The following is an 18,350-nucleotide window of genomic DNA, read 5'->3' on the forward strand; positions in this document are numbered from 1 at the left end:
CCCCGCTTCAACCAACCAACCAACTAACTAACGGAATTACAAGCTTTGCACCTGACTTGACTTTTGTGGGGTTCAGCAGTTACCCGCGGCGTCTCCCAGATGACAAAATTATAAACTTAACTTTTTAATGAGAATTAATTACTTTATTCTTGAAAGATATTGGAAAACTTATAAAACTTACTCTAGCTTACAACTTATTCATTCCTGGAGCGCAGAATCACACTGAGAACAACACCACTGAGGTAGTTCATATCAGTCCAAAATATGCGTTTCCTACAAAGCCTCAAGATTTTTGTCGAAATGTTGCGCGGTATGCATTCACTAATATCTTCGGTGGATTGAAACGCTTTCACGTTTTCTCCTAAGTACAATACTTTTAACCACATTATTGTGCCATTTTACTTTTAAGCTACAGGAAGTTCTGATCCAGGCTAGAGAACAGTCGTATACAAAAAACCACAATAGAGAACAAACATCTGGTAAATGACAACTAACTTCAACGACACACACACACACACACACACACACACACACACACACACACACACATACATACATACACACACGAGAGAGAGAGAGAGAGAGAGAGAGAGAGAGAGAATTATAACCTTCAGCTATAGGCATCAGAAAGATAGATTAGCCTCTCCAGGAGGTGGAAGTGTATGTGGCGACAGGTCTAGGACTAGCAAGGTGGAAAATAGATTCGACTGCGAACTAATATGGACAGGAGTAATCGGAATAGATTAATAATTTTGTGTTTCTGTTCACCAATAGATTCAGACACATCGGTTGTAGAGTTCCTCAAGATAGACTAAATTCGATATCACAGAAATGCTTTGGGGATACGGTGCCAGTGGGTGGTGACTTTAGCATTTCCAGTATCGACAGGGGTAATAAAGCATACGGTATGGGCGGTAAGTGTTCTGTCTCGCACAACTGATCTGACAACCCACACGCGAAAGACCTAGTTTAAACCTCCTGATTGCGAACTTTTCGAGAATGTCGTCAACGAGAGAGTGTTTGGCTGACAGTGATGCTATTACAGTGATAGAGTCACCATCAACTTACCAAGATCGCTGAAGTCTTTTTATTGAAGGGTCGTAATGCATACTCTAAGGTCAAACATTATGAAGTTCCTGGAGGACATCAAGTTTTTCTTAAGGAATCAGAACGGAGTTTAATAACTGAATTTAAAGTTTCCAGAGCCGATCTGAATGCGGTCCTGACGACCGAGGAACGAAGTAAACAGATCTGATCAAAGATTAAAAAATTATTATACTCTCCTCAGAGTTCTACATTACAAGCACCAGTGAGCGCCGTGGAGTCAGCTTTCCTGCTGCAGCACAGGAGTAATACGTCTCTCTTTCTACAGAATTCCAGTGCTCGTGGGAATAAAGAGAGAAGCACAAATCAATGTAACAGCGTTTTCAAATATATAAATAAAAACATATTTCATTCGCTGTGCACATGGGCAGATTGGTCCGACCGATAATTTTCGGCTCTTTCCAGCCAAATATCAGTCATCTGGAAACAACTGCTGTAGCTGTTCCTTCATATCGAGCTGGTACCACACTTCTTGTTTCGGAGACAGATCTGGGCGTGTCGAGAGCACTTCAGCATCGCACAGACAGTTCACTGAGACACGTGCAATGTGTGTACGAGCATTGTCCTGCTGAAAGATGGCTCCAAGATGCCGTCACACAAGAGGTAACAAGGACGCACGATATCCGTGAAGTACCGTTCTACCGTCAAAGTTTCCTCAGCGACTGACAGCCCTGACCTGAATTCATATTCAACGGCTCCCATTACATCAAGAATAACACTGCCGCACCTCTCCAAAACATTAGAGAAACAGAACCTCACCCCAGCTCGCCAATGATAATCATCCGTTGTACTGCACAACAGCGATTCGTCGCCGAACACAGTGTGAAGCTTTTCATCAGCGCTCGATGCTTTCCGGCCACGGCACAACTCTAAACACTGCCGTTTGCGCAGGGGTACTGACGGCAGCCTCCATATGGGGAGGTAATTCCCTACTCCAGTTGGTGCAAATCTCTGACCAATGGTATGGGATGACACCAATTTTGCAGGAATTCCATTACTTGTTCTTGGACGGTAGGCGTGGATCTGAAGTGGTTATGATGTGATTTATCATGGACCCTCTGAACTATGATGTAAAGTTAGTTGGACAAAGACACCATTACGGTGTGGCTAATGGATGTAAAATAATTTGTAGAGATGATCATGATATCACTTATCTTGATGCTGCAGAATATCCGTTATACAGGTGGCTTCGTGGTCTAGGCGATGATTGATTCCTATGCTGATCTGGATGAAAAAGGTGTGGTTTTGGACTATTATCAGACTACTGAAATCAAGAAGCAGGATTCCACAATTTTTTGTTTAGAAAAAACTCATATTTACTGTCAGAACTTTGAACTCGAAAGTAATTTAGTAAATTCCATAATCTCGAATCACAAAAATGAAGTACGACGTGCTCTGTGGACACCACACGTTTATCAAGAAACACACATAAAAACAACAAATCTCGATCGCAGCCAAAACACAAGAGGCCTAAATCACGTTGCTGATCAAAGATCACAGAGTCATATCGAAAAAAAACTTACAATTTCTCTATCGATTATTGATACTGCATTTTTAAGTTACATGAAATATCAAATAGCATAAAGGATAATTCAGTGACAATAATAACACGAGTGACAAAATTGTACATATAAATAATGCTTGTCAAACTTTTAGAAATAGTAAAAGTCGTAATTTAAATGTACAGACTATCAAATTTACATTGATCGCAACATCTACCCTAACATCATACTAAGCGAATGCATTTCGAATACAACTTTAATTGGTGTACAGTATCTCATAACAAAATGGGCTCTACTGGTCAGTTCCATTACAGAGTGTACACAGTTCGGTGATCCTTTCTTGTGGTGATTAGACGCGGTCGAATGGAACATTGACGACGAGTATGCCTCCCTCACGTTCCTATGCAATCCACCATTGGACGACTGTCACATCGGAATGTCCCACGAACCTGGGTATTGCATAATTCGACGAACTGGCCAAATGGAGATCCACAAGTGGACCGCTTTCAAATTCTGTCAGGTGCAGACAACGCTGTCTCACGCAAGTACGCGCCACCTCCGTGTCCTTCACAGGGACCGCTCAACATCTGATGCTGTTCACGGCCTCTATGTATCCCCCGAGGCCAGGTAACGACACTAAACAAGTACAACTGCAAATGCCGTCTGGTGACCGTTATACTTAGCTCAGAGAATTATAGCTCTTCATCATTTAGGCTGGTGTACGTGCACGAAGTTACTTTGACATTGAACGCCTCACATTACCTGTCAGGCAGTGTATTTTGTAAGAGATTTCGATTACATGTATTTACATCGGAACTGAAAGAAACCTCTCCAGTAACTAGGGCAGAATCGAAGGATTGGACCTGTACTGACTTACTGCGACGGCATTACGCCCCAGATAAAAATGTATAGACATATGTACGTACGTGCATTTATTTAGCTGAACGCGATTTTCACTCTGCAGCAGAGTGTGCCCTGATATGAAACTTCCTGGCAGATTAAAAATGTGTACTGGACCGAGACTCGAACTCAGGACACTCATATCAGCGCACACTCCGCTGCAGAGTGAAAATTTCGTTCTGGAATCATCCCCAAGGCTGTGCCTAAGTCATGTCTCCTCAATATCCTTTTTTCCAGGAGTGATAGTTCTGCAAGGTTAGCAGGAGAGCTTGTATGAAGTTTAGAATGTAGGAGACGTGGTACTGGCAGGATTAAGGCTGTGAGGACGGGGCGTGAGTCGTGCTTGGGTAGCTCAGATGGTAGAGCACTTGCCCGCGAAAGGCAAAGGTCCCGACTTCTAGTCTCGATCCGGCACACAGTTTTAATCTACCAGAAAGTGTCATTTATTTGGTTGTTCGTGAAGTAGTAATATCTATACCTTGATCAACATGCTTCGGAGTGTAAGTGAAGGACCCTTTAGAAGAGTATTGCAGCCCAGAAAAAATAATTAACCGCCAACACAGTGGTAAAGACGACAGCCACCATCGTTGTAGTCTTGAATAACAGCGGGCTAACGAATTCAGTGTTACACACATGTTAGCACAAAGACATACTTGAAGATCTCAAGCTAAACGATGTTACAAGAAGAAATGCACTGGACGGAAACAGCTTAAAAAAATAAAGAGTATAGAGGGAACCATTGATGAAGTAAAATCTGTTAACGGACAACCGAGGAGAAACGAGAAAAGTATGCTCGTATCAAGAGGGTCATATGGGCGAGGAACCGCCGTCGTGATTGGATTCCACAGTAAAAATGGTTTGAAGAAGACAAAACAATAAAAAGTATCCAAATGAGCACAGCAAAAGAATTTGCATAGCCTCTTGTCTCCCCGTTGTGTGATTCGTGTTCTAGTCACAGACCGAATTACAAATCTGGAACACTGTCATATACAGAGTGATTTTTTCCACCGTGTACAACCTCTTGGGACTGACCTATGAGAGTATACTGAACAAAAAAGGTCATTATTGAAGGACTGATCCTCAAAATTACACACCAATATCCTGAACATCGGTTTGTTGCAGGGTTCTCGAACATATTCTCAGTTCGAATATAATGAATTTCCTTGAGACAGAGAAGTTGCTGTCTATGCATCAGCACGGGGATGAAGGGTATCAAACGGTTGCCATATTTCTTGACTTCTGGAAAGCGTTTGATTCGGTGCCCCACTGCAGACTCCTGACTATGTTTTGAGGATATGGGGTTGGTTCCCAAATATGTGAGTGGCTCATAGACTTCATAAGTAATAGAACCCAGTACGTTGTCCGCGATGGTGAGTGTTCATCGGAGGTGAGGGTATCATCTGGAGTGAGCCAGGGAAGTGTGGTAGGTCCGCTGTTGTTTTCTATCTACATAAATAATTGGATAGGGTGGATAGCAATGTGCGGCTGTTGGCTGATGATGCTGTGGTGTTCGGGAAGGTGTCGTCGTTGAGTGACTGTAGGAGGATAAAAGATGACTAGAACAGGATTTGTAATTGGTGTGAAGAATGGCAGCTAACTCTAAATGTAGATAAATGTAAATTAATACAGATGAATAGCAAAAAGAATCCCGTAATATTTGCATACTCCATTAGAAGTGTAGCGCTTGACACAGTCACGTCGATTACATATTTGGGCGTAACATTGCAGAGCGATATGAAGTGGGACAAGCATGTAATGGCAGTTGTGGGGAAGGTGGATAGTCGTCTTCGGTTCATTGGTAGTATTTTGGGAAGATGTGGTTCATCTGTAAAGGAGACCGCTTATAAAACACTAATACGACCTATTCTTGAGTACTGCTCAAGCGTTTGGGATCCCTATCAGGTCGGATTGAGGGAGGACATAGAAGCAATTCAGAGGCGGGCTGCTAGATTTCTTACTGGTAGGTTTGATCATCACGCGAGTGTTACGGAAATGCTTCAGGAACTCGGGTGGGAGTCTCTGGAGGAAAGGAGGCTTCTTTTCGTGAATCGCAACTGAGGAAATATAGAGAACCAGCATTTGAGGCTGACTGCACTACAGTTTTACTGCTGCCAATTTATATCTCGAGGAAAGACCACAAAGATAAGAGAGATTAGGGCTCATACAGAGGCATATAGGCACTCATTTTTCCCTCGTTCTGTTTGGGAGAGGAACAGGGAGAGAAGATGATAGTTGTGGTACGAGGTACCCTCCGCCACGCATCGTATGGTGGACTGCGGAGTATTTATGTAGATGTAGATGTAATGAACTCATGTCCGGAAACGCATCGTTTCCACCGTAGAGACCATTTACTGAATCATGCATTGTTACAGAGACTGCGATCTAGTATGCACAGTGTCATGCGGCCACATTATTTGTTGAAAGTGGTTTCCATGTGTCTCAGTGCATGTGTGTATGCGCCGTATCATGTTCTGTCTCGTACGTTCACATCGACCAGGCTGCATCCGAACAGTGTCAAAGGCAGCATAAATTCTCTGCTCCGGTATCTCAGCATCTGGTGTGAGCTCTGCACTCACGATACCTTCGAGGTGACCCCATACCAGGAATCACACGGGTTGAGATCCGGTGAACGAGCAGGCCAGGGAAGACACGATTCAGAAGTGTCCGGTAGTTAACGGCGAGGTGGGCTCGGGCATCATCAGGTAGCAGCCACATAACCGTCCGAATCATGAATGGCACTTCTAGCAGCAGGAGAGGCAATGTCACCGGTAAGAAACGCCGATAATTCTGGCCTGTTAGGCGGCGTGGGAGGAAGAATGGTCTCAAAGTACGGTCGCCAGTTATTCCGGCCCACACATTCCGACTGTACCGATGCTGATGCTTCGCTGTCATCACACCATGTGTGTTCTGCATACTATCCCGCATATGAAGATACCACTCCGCGTATAGGTGGCCTCATCTGCGAATATGATGGATGACGAAAATCCACGATCGTGGCTGCCTGGTGTGGAAAGTGTGTCGCTAGTAAGTGATAAGGGTAGTAACAATTGTCATGGAGAATGTTCCACACGGTAGTCTGGCTTACCTTGTACTGGCGGACCAACTGCCAGGTACTGACACGGCGGTTGCCTTCGGCAGTGTTAATCACATTTTCCTCGAAGTCCTGTGGCCGTTCATTTCGGGCACGCCCTTCATGATATCCTGCTTCCTGAATCGATCCTGTCTCAGACAAACGACGAAACATGTTACAAACATCGAATGCTGTGCTCGCTGTCGGCGGAGACAGGGCTTCTGATACAACCTTTCTGCCCGCCGCCCGTTTGCCATTTGGCTTTCCGTAAGTAAACACCATGTAGGCAAGCTCTCGATTCGAATACGGAAGCACTGTGTACAGCGCTGTATGACATACACTACAATGTGAGTCAGCAAGGGAAGTGAATCGGACACAACATTACCAATTACTATGGCAAGAGAGGGTCCTCGGGTATGACATATGAGAACAGTACCGCCCTCTAGGAGGAAACCATGCAAACTGTAACTGTTGCTGGATGGTACAGTGCGTATTAGACCGCAGTCTCTGTAACAAAGTATGATTGAATAAATGGTATCTAGCATGGAAATCACACATTTCAGAACATAAGTGCATTAGAGCTTTTTTGTTCCGACTCGTCTCATCGATCAAGCTTTAGAGTTAGTACACGGTGAAAAAAAATGAAACTTTATATTATTTCTCAAGTCAACATCCCTTTTTTTACACATAGTAATCGTACAGGGATGAATGAGGTATGGTTAGGAAGATTTCTTAACCCGCTTTTGAAATGCATCTGATTTTTCGCTAAAATTTACTATATGTGGAAAATTTTAATATAATAAGACTTTTAATTACCATAGGCTAAAGAACATCATGTATGCCCAGCTTCATATCTAAATTCAAATGGTTCAAATGGCTCTGAGCACTATGGGACTTAACATCTGTGGTCATCAGTCCCCTAGAACTTAGAACTACTTAAACCTAACTAACCTCAGGACATCACACACATCCATGCCCGAGGCAGGATTCGAACCTGCGACCGTAGCAGTACAGCAGTAGCATGAACCTTGGACCTTGCCGTTGGTGGGGAGGCTTGCGTGCCTCAATGATACAGATAGCCGTACCGTAAGTACAACCACAACGGAGAGGTATCTGTTGAGAGGCCAGACAAACGTGTGGTTCCTGAAGAGGGGCAGCAGCCTTTTCAATAGTTGCAAGGGCAACAGTCTGTATGATTGATTGATCTGGCCTTGTAACAATAACCAAAACGGCCTTGCTGTGCTGATACTGCGAACGGCTGAAAGCAAGGGGAAACTACGGCCGTAATTTTTCCCAAGGACATACAGCTTTACTGTATGATTAAATGATGATGGCGTCCTCTTGAGTAAAATATTCCGGAGGTAAAATAGTCCCCCATCCGGATCTCCGGGCGGAACAACTCAAGAGGATGTCGTTATCAGGAGAAAGGATACTGGCATTTTACGGATCGGAGCGTGGAATGTTAAATCCCTTAATCGGGCAGGTAGGTTAGAAATTTAAAAAGGGAAATGGATAGGTTAAAGTTAGATATAGTGGGAATTAGTGAAGTTCGGTGGCAGGAGGAACAAGACTTCTGGTCAGGTGACTACAGGGTTATAAACACAAAATCAAATAGGGGTAATGCAGGAGTAGGTTTAATAATGAATAGGAAAATAGGAATGTGGGTAAGTTACTACAAACAGCATAGTGAACGCATTATTATGGCCAAGATGGATACGAAGCCCAAACCTACTACAGTAGTACAAGTTTATATGCCAACTAGCTCTGCAGATGACGAAGAAATTGAAGAAATGTATGATGAAATAAAAGAAATTATACAGATAGTGAAGGGAGACGAAAATTTAATAGTCATGGGTGACTGGAATTCGAGTGTAGGAAAAGGGAGAGAAGGAAACGTAGTAGGTGAATATGGATTGGGGCTAAGAAATGAAAGAGGAAGCCGCCTGGTAGAATTTTGCACAGAGCACCACTTAATCATAGCTAACACTTGGTTTAAGAATCGTGGTAGAAGGTTGTATACATAGAAGAACCCTGGAGATACTAAAAGGTATGAGATAGATCATATAACGGTAAGACAGAGATTTAGGAACCAGGTTTCTAATTGTAAGACATTTCCAGGGGCAAATGTGGACTCTGACCACAATCTATTGGTTATGACCTGTAGATTAAAACTGAAGAAACTGCAAAATGGGAATGGGAATGTAAGGAGATGTGAACCGGATAAACTAAAAGAACCAGAGATTGTACAGAGTTTCAGGGAGAGCATAAGGGAACAATTCACAGGAATGAGGGAAGTAAATACAGTAGAAGAAGAATGGGTAGCTTTGAGGGATGAAGTAGTGATAGCAGCAGAGGATCAAGTAGGTAAAAAGACGAGAACTAGTAGAAATCGTTGAGCAACAGAAGAAATATTGAATTTAATTGACGAAAGGAGAAAATATAAAACTGCAATAAATGAAGCAGGCAAATGGAATATGAACGTCTCAAAAATGAGATCGACAGGAAGTGCAAAAGGGCTAAGCAGGTATGGCTAGAGGACAAATGTACGGATGTAGAGGCTTATCTCACTAGGGGTAAGATAGATACTGCCTACAGGATAATTAAAGTGACCTTTGGATATAAGAGAACCATTTGTATGAACATCAAGAGCTCAGATGGAAACCCAGTTCTAAGCAAAGAAGGAAAAGGAGAAAGGTGGAAGGAGTATTAGGAGGGTCTATACAAGGGCGATGTACTTGCGGACAATATTATGGAAATGGAAGAGGATGTAGATGAAGATGAAATGGGACATATGATACTACGTGAAGAGTTTGACAGAGCACTGAGAGAGCTGAGTCGAAACAAGGCCCCCGGAGTAGACAACATTCCATTAGAACTACTGACGGCCTTGAGAGAGCCAGTCCTGACAAAACTCTACCATCTGGTGAGCAAGATGTATGAAACAGGCGAAATATCCTCAGACTTCAAGAAGAATATGATAATTCGAATCCAGAAGAAAGCAGGTGTTGACAGATGTGAAAATTACCGAACAACCAGTTTAATAAGCCACAGATGCAAAATACTAACACGAATTCTTTACAGACGAATGGAAAAACTAGTAGAAACCGACCTCAGGGAAGATCAGTTTGGATTCCGTAGAAATGTTGGAACACGTGAGGCAATACTGACCCTACGACTTATTTTAGAAGAAAGATTAAGGGAAGGCAAACCTACGTTTGTAGCATTTGTAGACTTAGAGAAAGCTTTTGACAATGTTGACTAGAATACTCTCTTTCAAATTCTAAAGGTGGCAGGGGTAAAGTACAGGGAGCGAAAGGCTATTTACAATTTGTACAGAAACCAGATGGCAGTTATAAGAGTCAAGGGACATGAAAGGGACACAGTGGTTGGGAAGGGAGTTAGACAGGGTTGTAGCCTCTCCCCGATGTTATTCAACCTGTATATTGAGCAAGCAGTAAAGGAAGCAAAAGAAAAATTTGAAGTAGATATTAAAATTCATGGAGAAGAAATAAGAACTTTGAGGTTCGCCGATGACATTGTAATTCTGTCAGAGACAGCAAAGGACTTGGAAGAGCAGTTGAACGGAATGGACAGTGTCTTGAAAGGAGGATATAAGATGAACATCAACAAAAGCAAAACGAGGATAATTGAATAAGATTGGGGAGAAGAGGAGTTTGTGGCACAACTTGACTAGAAGAAGGGATCGCTTGGTAGGACATGTTCTGAGGCATCAAGGGATCACAAATTTAGCATTGGATGGCAGCGTGGAGTGTAAAAATCGTAGAGGGAGACCGAGAGATGAATACACGAAGCAGATTCAGAAGGATGTAGGCTGCAGTACGTACTGGGAGATGAAGAGGCTTGCACAGGATAGAGTAGCATGGAGAGCTGCATCAAACCAGTCTCAGGACTGAAGACCACACCAACAACAAACGTAGCAGTCTCGTGGTTCCAGACTGAAGCGCCTAGAACCACTCGGCCACAGCGGCCGGCTACTTCATATCTATATTTTATGAAGCTATGACGAATAAGAGAATCATTTGTCGTATTATCTTGTTGGAAATAACATGTCATTAGTTTTGAAGTACTGTGTGTGTGTGTGTGTGTGTGTGGCTTGAGGTTTTCGGGCGCTAAACAGCGTGGTCATCAGCGCCCAATTTATTTTTTATTTTTTGAAGTACTAATTAATTGGATAACATGTATACAGCACTGTCATAGATGATAAGCGTGACCACTGCGGTAGTCCATTATCTCTGACCACCGTACAAGATGACTTTCTAAACGAATATACTGTTCGAAACGGCGAACATATTTGTCACTGTCGTTTTGCACTGCGATTTACATGTTGCTACTACGGCCTTACATAGACGACGAAGTACCATTAATATGTCCAAATACAGTTAGAGGTTATTATGGATTAGTGATACACTAATTAAAAGCAAACATTACGTTCTATCCTATACAATTCGCATTTATTTACTTGTATTTTATGTTCCGATTTCTCATTAGACTTGTCTTCAATAATAGGTAAATGTAAATAGTACAGCCGAAAGTTAGAAATTACAAGCAGTTGATGTCAATGAAATGTTGTCATCAGCAGTATATTAAATTTCCTTACTTATTTTATTTTGTGTTTGTATTTGCTCATTAATTAATTTTATCCCCTAGATTTCTTAAATTCTTTAGTTCCATCAGGATTAACGTTACATAAACTTCTACCAAAGAAAACACTATTTTCACGTTGATAATAAACCTGAGCGTTAAACAGGGCTTAATGAATGGAGAACGCATGGTTGTAACAAAACTCATCGAGTTTACAAATTGACTGAAGCCGAGCAAACTGTCGTAATACGAAGACCATCTGATCCAAGCATGGCTTTTCAATTCACAAGAAGACAGTTGCCCATTAAAACTGCATTTGCGACCATTATAAACAAGTCGGAGGGACAAAGGAGCAAGATTGTACGGTATTTACCAAATCTCGTTTTTCTTCACTGACAATTGTATGTAACCTTTTCATGGGTAATTAAATTAACTAAAATTTTTGTATCCATTAAGGAAAATGAAAAACAAAGTACACGAAGATTACATTCTTATGCCAAGCAACGTTTACAGCGAATTATTGTAATGCTGTGTTGTAATGGTCTGTAAAGGAATTTTTTAAGAATTATGTGCATGGAAATGGATATACAAGGACATATTTTAGATTCATGACTATTGTTTCATGTCGTTCTGTTGGTTTTTAAAGATGCTTTCTCTTCATTCCGATAGTTACCCGTATCTCAACAACTACGCTTATTCCAAACACTGTCATTATTTAAAACCACAAAGTTCGGACGTTTTGCACGGATTCACTTGTTAGACGTACCACAGACTTGTAATTACGCAGTATGCTTTCCACTTCGGCGGCTGTGGCTCCAGAAACGTCAGTTAAAATGCTCCTGCTGGATGGAGGGAGTGTCCTACAGCCGAAGCGCGTCATTACCTGACTGGGCGGCTGAGACCTACCGCAGGCGGCGTGTGCCCGCCTGTAATTGGTTTCTGTTTCTGGTGCCGCAGGTTCACCGACCCTGGCAGAGGGTGGCCGCCTGCGGACGTCCTGGAATAACCCGGCGGAAGGTAGGCTGAGGGCCGGGAAGGCAGTGGAGGTGACAAGCTCTGGGGGAGCGGTCGCTGCCGGCGGGCACACCTGAGCGCCAGAGGCAGGCGGCGCGGTCGTCAACCCCAGGAGTGAATGGCGTTCTCAGCAAATCGCCCTCCAGCGAATGAGCTGATAACGTACCTAACAGATTAAACCAGCTATCACATCGCTTCGTGTAATTCTTCTCTCTTCTTGCATAACCTTCTACACTTCAATGATAAGGGATCAAAGGGAGCCAGCCGCTGTGGCCGAGGGCCTACGGTCGCTGGTTCGAATCCTGTCTCGGGCATGGATGTGTGTGATGTCCTTGGGTTAGTTACGTTTAAGTAGTCCTAAGTCTAGGGGACTGATGACCTCAGATGTTAAGTCCCATAGTGCTTAGAGCCGTTTGAACCATTTTTGATCAAAGGGAGCTAACATGACTAAGTTACATTACCAGTTAGGTTAACGCTTTTTCAAACTATGCTGACTGAGAAAAAGGGAAGCACCTAGAAGACATGGTCGACTGTCAATTTAACTTCGTACACGTACACACCATCGGAGGGTATGCAAATGATTGGAGTTGCAACTCTCTGTGACAATTAGAACGTCCACTAAAGTGCGTTGGTGTTGTTCGAGTTTAGTGTTGTTAGCAGGCTTGATAGGATATGTGAGGGGCCTGAGCAGCGTCGGTTATAGAGTGATACCTATGAAGGACACGGAGACGTTTGCGTATGCGTTTGATGGCTCTAAGCACTATGGGGTAGTATGGGCGTGACGTACCGTTGTGCCGTCAGAAATCCCTTAGTCACTGTTGACCATGACGTGAAGCGGTACCCGATTGCTCTCCAGCCCAAGGTTCAAATGGTTCCAAGCTTTATGGGACTTAACATCTAAGGTCATCAGTCCCCTAGACTTAAAACTACTTAAACCTAACTAACTTAAGGACAGCACACACATCGATGCCCGAGGCAGGATTCGAACCTGCGACCGTAGCAGCAACGCTGTTCCGGACTGAAGCGTCTAGAATCGCTCGGCCACAGCGGCCGGCTGTACTCGTGTGAGGCAGTGTTATTGCTGCCTAACGAAGTCTGAAAGGAGCCCCATTTGGTTGCCTGGTCGCATTGTGCAATATCCAGATTTGAGGGTCATTCGGATGTCACAGTGGTCTTATGATCGGCTGCTTGGCAATATGGGGACAGGCATACTCATCGTTACGGTTCACGTCGACCACTTCTGACCCATACAAAAAAATTCAAATGGCTCTGAGCACTAAGAGACTTAACATCAGTGGTCATCAGTCCCTTAGAACTTAAAACTACTTAAAACTAACTAACCTAAGGACATCACACACATCCATGCCCGAAGCAGGACCAATACAACGGATGACTGCTGCGCTGTGCACCAGGCATACCGTAACCCCTTCAGAACTGCACTTGCCATCCAAGAACATGTAGTGGACTCGTTGCAACATGCTGTCATCCTACACCATTGATCAGAGATTAGAAACAGCTGGGCTATGTAAACTTTGGTCAACACCAAAACATAAACAACTGAGTTCGGAGTGGTTCCGCGACCGAGAAGCCCGGGCTACTGATAAATGACGTCACAGAGTGTTCAGCGATGAATCACCGATCAGCACTGCCCTGGATGACCAACTTCGGCGAGTTTGGTGGTGACCTGACGACCGGTCCCAGTCTGATAGTATTTGAGAAAGATTCAGTGGTGCTACTCCTGGCGCCTTGGGCTGGCTGTTTTCGGGGGAAGGAGAGCAAACAGCGAGTTATTGGGTCCCATCGAGCTAAGGAAGGATAGGAAAGAAGTCGGCCGTGCCCTTTCAAAGGAACCATCATGGCATTTGCCTGAAGCGATTTAGGTAACTCACGGAAAACCTAAATCAGGATGGCCGGACGTAGGATTGAACCGTTGTTCTCCCGAATGCAAGTCCAGTGTGGCGCCTTTAGCTGGAGAGCCATCGGGTACCGCTTCACGTCACGGTCAACATTGACTGAGGTATTTCTGACGGCACAACGGTACGTCACGCACATCATGCTTTCCCATATGTTCCCTGTCATGCTACAGTACCGTGGTGCCATTTTTTAACAGGACAATGTTTGTCCACGTATCTCATGTGTATCTATGAATAGTCGTCGTGATGTTGAGGTATTCCTGTGGACATCAAAACATGTGTGGGACCACCTTGGACGTCAATTACGCCCTTACATCAGTATCCAGGGTATCAAGGACCAATTACAAGAGCTTTGGGCTAGGAGAGGACACAACGACTTTACGACACCATTCCCAACCATCACAGAGCACGCATCCAGGTCAGACATGATGTAGCATCATACTGATAAGTGAGCTCCTACTGCCGAGTTCATTGTAAATTTGACTCGACTGTGTAACTATTGAGATGACATCGCAAATCCTCGCTACCCGAGTAGTTTCGTTACCTTTCCTCCTCCCCTTGTGGATGCTAAACTTTATTTGCCAGGCTGTGTACATTTACATATGTTCCTTGCGCTACTTTTAGGACAGATGATACGGATATTATTCTACGTAGCATAGGGAAACGGGTGAAAAAGCTAAAATAGAATAAACTTTTAGGGCTCATTGGAATCTGACAGATCCTATAGGAATTTTTCAGCTGAGGTAGCTCCCATTTTTAAACCTAATGTACCAAAGTTCTCTCGAATAAAACAGGAGATCAGCACAGGTCACATCCGCCTACAAGAAGATTAGCAGAAGCTATAAAAAGACTACCATCCAATATCGTTGAGATATATCTGTTGTTGAATGTTACTTATCTCGAACAGAACACACTAACCACCGAGAATTCCGAATACACTCTTCTTGTGAACCCAATCTCGTACTTTCATCACATCGCGTTCTGAAAGCCATGAACCATAGCTATCAGGTAGATGTATTATTTATTGACTTCCAGATAGTACCTGGTCAGCACTACTTCAAAGTCGTAACTTTCAGGCAAAGTAAAACTGTGTGCCATACCGAGACTCGAACTTGCGGGCGAGTACTCATCAGCTGAGCTGTTCAAGCACGACTCACGACTCAACCTCACAGCTGTACTTCCACCAATACCTCGTCTCCTAGCTGCCAAACTTTACAGAAGGCTTTCTGCGAAACTTGTGGTACTAGCCCTCCTGGAGGAAAGGATATAGCAGGGATATGGTTTAGCCACAGCCTGGGGGATGATTCCAGAACGAATGTTACACTTTGAAGCGGATTGTGCACTGATAGGAAAATTACTGGCCGTTAAAAACTGTGGGCCGGACCGAGACTCGAACTCGAGACCTTTGCCTTTCGTTGGAAAATGCTCTACCAATTGTGCTACCCACATGTGCGCGAAAGGCAAACGTCCTGAGTTCAAGTGCCGCTCCGATACTGACTTTTAATCTGTCAGGAAGTTTCATATCAATGTACACTCGACTGCAGAAATTCATTCAGGAACTGTAAATAGTAATCTCTGAACTTAGATAGTACAATTATCTGTAATAAATTACTATCTGAAAATTATTGCACGGTTACTGATTCAGAGAATGATAATATCTCAAATTAGTTCAAAGATTAGCATCGTACTTCAGATGATTGGAAATGTAAAATAGTGTATATCGCAAAACGCAGAAAAGAAGTGTCCTTTCTTTAAGTCAGATTTGGGATCAATGGACTCATGCAAATATCTGTGAGTAACAGTTTGTATTGGTACGAAATGGCATGATCATATAGGCTTAATCTGGTATGGTGGATGGTATATTTCGTTTCTGTGGCAGAGTATTGAGAAAATGCAGTCGACCTACAAACGACCTTGCCTAATAACACATGTGCGTTCATCTTAGAATATTTTTTAAATGCTTGGGACATGTATCGAATGGGATTAACATTAAATGTAAATGCGAATATGGACAAACATCAGCTGTGGAATTGAATGATGACAACGAAAATTTATGCCGGACCGGGACTTGAACCCAGAACTCTCGCTTATCACAAGCGGTTGCTTTAACATCTGACTATCCGTACACAACTTACGAACAGATTCAAACTTCCATGCGTCGTCAACCATTCGTCTGCAACCTGTACTCGTACATCCATTATGTATATTCCCAGACAGGTGAGTTTCTAAATTACGATGCAGGTTCCTGTGGACATATTTGCAGAAGACAGCACCACGAATGATCAGAAGTTTATTTGACTCACGGCAGAACGTCACAGAAATGCTGGTTAATCTCAATTGGCAGTCGCTTGAGAATGTTGTTGTTGTTGTCTTCAGTCCTGAGACTGGTTTGATGCAGCTCTCCATGCTACTCTATCCTGTGCAAGCTGCTTCATCTCCCAGTACCTACTGCAACCTACATCCTTCTGAATCTGCTTAGTGTACTCATCTCTCGGTCTCCCTCTACGATTTTTACCCTCCACGCTGCCCTCCAATGCTAAATTTGTGATCCCTTGATGCCTCAAAACATGTCCTACCAACCGATCCCTTCTTCTAGTCAAGTTGTGCCACAAACTTCTCTTCTCCCCAATCCTATTCAATACCTCCTCATTAGTTACGTGATCTATCCACCTTATCTTCAGTATTCTTCTGTAGCACCACATTTCGAAAGCTTCTATTCTCTTCTTGGCCAAACTAGTAATCGTCCATGTTTCACTTCCATACATGGCTACACTCCAAACAAATACTTTCAGAAACGACTTCCTGATACATAAATCTATATTCGATGTTAACAAATTTCTCTTCTTCAGAAACGCTTTCCTTGCCATTGCCAGTCTACATTTTATATCCTCTCTACTTCGATCATCATCAGTTATTTTACTTCCTAAATAGCAAAACTCCTTTACTACTTTAAGTGTCTCATTTCCTAATCTAATTCCCTCAGCATCACCCGATTTAATTTGACTACATTCCATTATCCTCGTTTTGCTTTTGTTAATGTTCATCTTATATCCTCCTTTCAAGACACTGTCCATTCCGTTCAACTGCTCTTCCAAGTCCTTTGCCGTCTCTGACAGAATTACAATGTCATCGGCGAACCTCAAAGTTTTTACTTCGTCTCCATGAATTTTAATACCTACTCCGAATTTTTCTTTTGTTTCCTTTATGCTTGCTGAATATACAGATTGAATAACATCGGGGAGAGGCTACAACCCTGTCTCACTCCTTTCCCAACCACTGCTTCCCTTTCATGCCCCTCGACTCTTATTACTGCCATCTGGTTTCTGTACAAATTATAAATAGCCTTTCGCTTCCTGTATTTTACCCCTGCCACCTTTAGAATTTGAAAAAGAGTATTCCAGTCAACATTATCAAAAGCTTTCTCTAAGTCTACAAATGCTAGAAACGTAGGTTTGCCTTTTCTTAATCTTTCTTCTAAGATAAGTCGTAAGGTCAGTATTGCCTCACGTGTTCCAACATTTCGACGGAATCCAAACTGATCCTCCCCGAGGTCTGCATCTACCAGTTTTTCCATTCGTCTGTAAAGAATTCGCGTTAGTATTTTGCAGCCGTGGCTTATTAAACTGATAGTTCGGTAATTTTCACATGTCAGCACCTGTTTTCTTTGGGATTGGAATTATTATATTCTTCTTGAAGTCTGAGGGTATTTCGCCTGTCTCATACATCTTGCTCACCAGCTGGTAGAGTTTTGTCATGACTGGCTCTCCCAAGGTCGTTAGTAGTTCTAATGGAATGTTGTCTACTCCGGGGGCCTAATAAATTCCGCTTGAGAATATAGACTATAATTATTCCCCAAACGCCCACTTACAAAGGTTTAAAGAACCAATATTGAGTGAAAATCTAGTAATAAACTTCAGCGTCCTATGAATCGCTTCCGTGGTGACCGCAAAAAAGAGATTAGATAAATTATAGTGTGACCAGACACGTTTAAGCAATCATACTTCCCTCTCTATATACGTGAAGGAAACAAGAAGGAGCGCTGACATGTGGTACAGTACTAAGTACCCTCTAACACGCTCTTCACAGTGGTTTCCAGTGTACCGGTAAGTATAGTTATGTACGAGGACGTCCTGAAAAGTAGTGCCTCTGAGTTTTTTTATTCTTTTCTCAATACTAGTTGAGGTATTGCAAGTGCGGCATATTACTCGGTCGATTTTACTCCCTTTGCTTACCCGAGTTGCATTC

This window comes from Schistocerca gregaria, chromosome 7 (assembly GCF_023897955.1).
Source record: "Schistocerca gregaria isolate iqSchGreg1 chromosome 7, iqSchGreg1.2, whole genome shotgun sequence".
Taxonomy (NCBI): domain Eukaryota; kingdom Metazoa; phylum Arthropoda; class Insecta; order Orthoptera; family Acrididae; genus Schistocerca; species Schistocerca gregaria.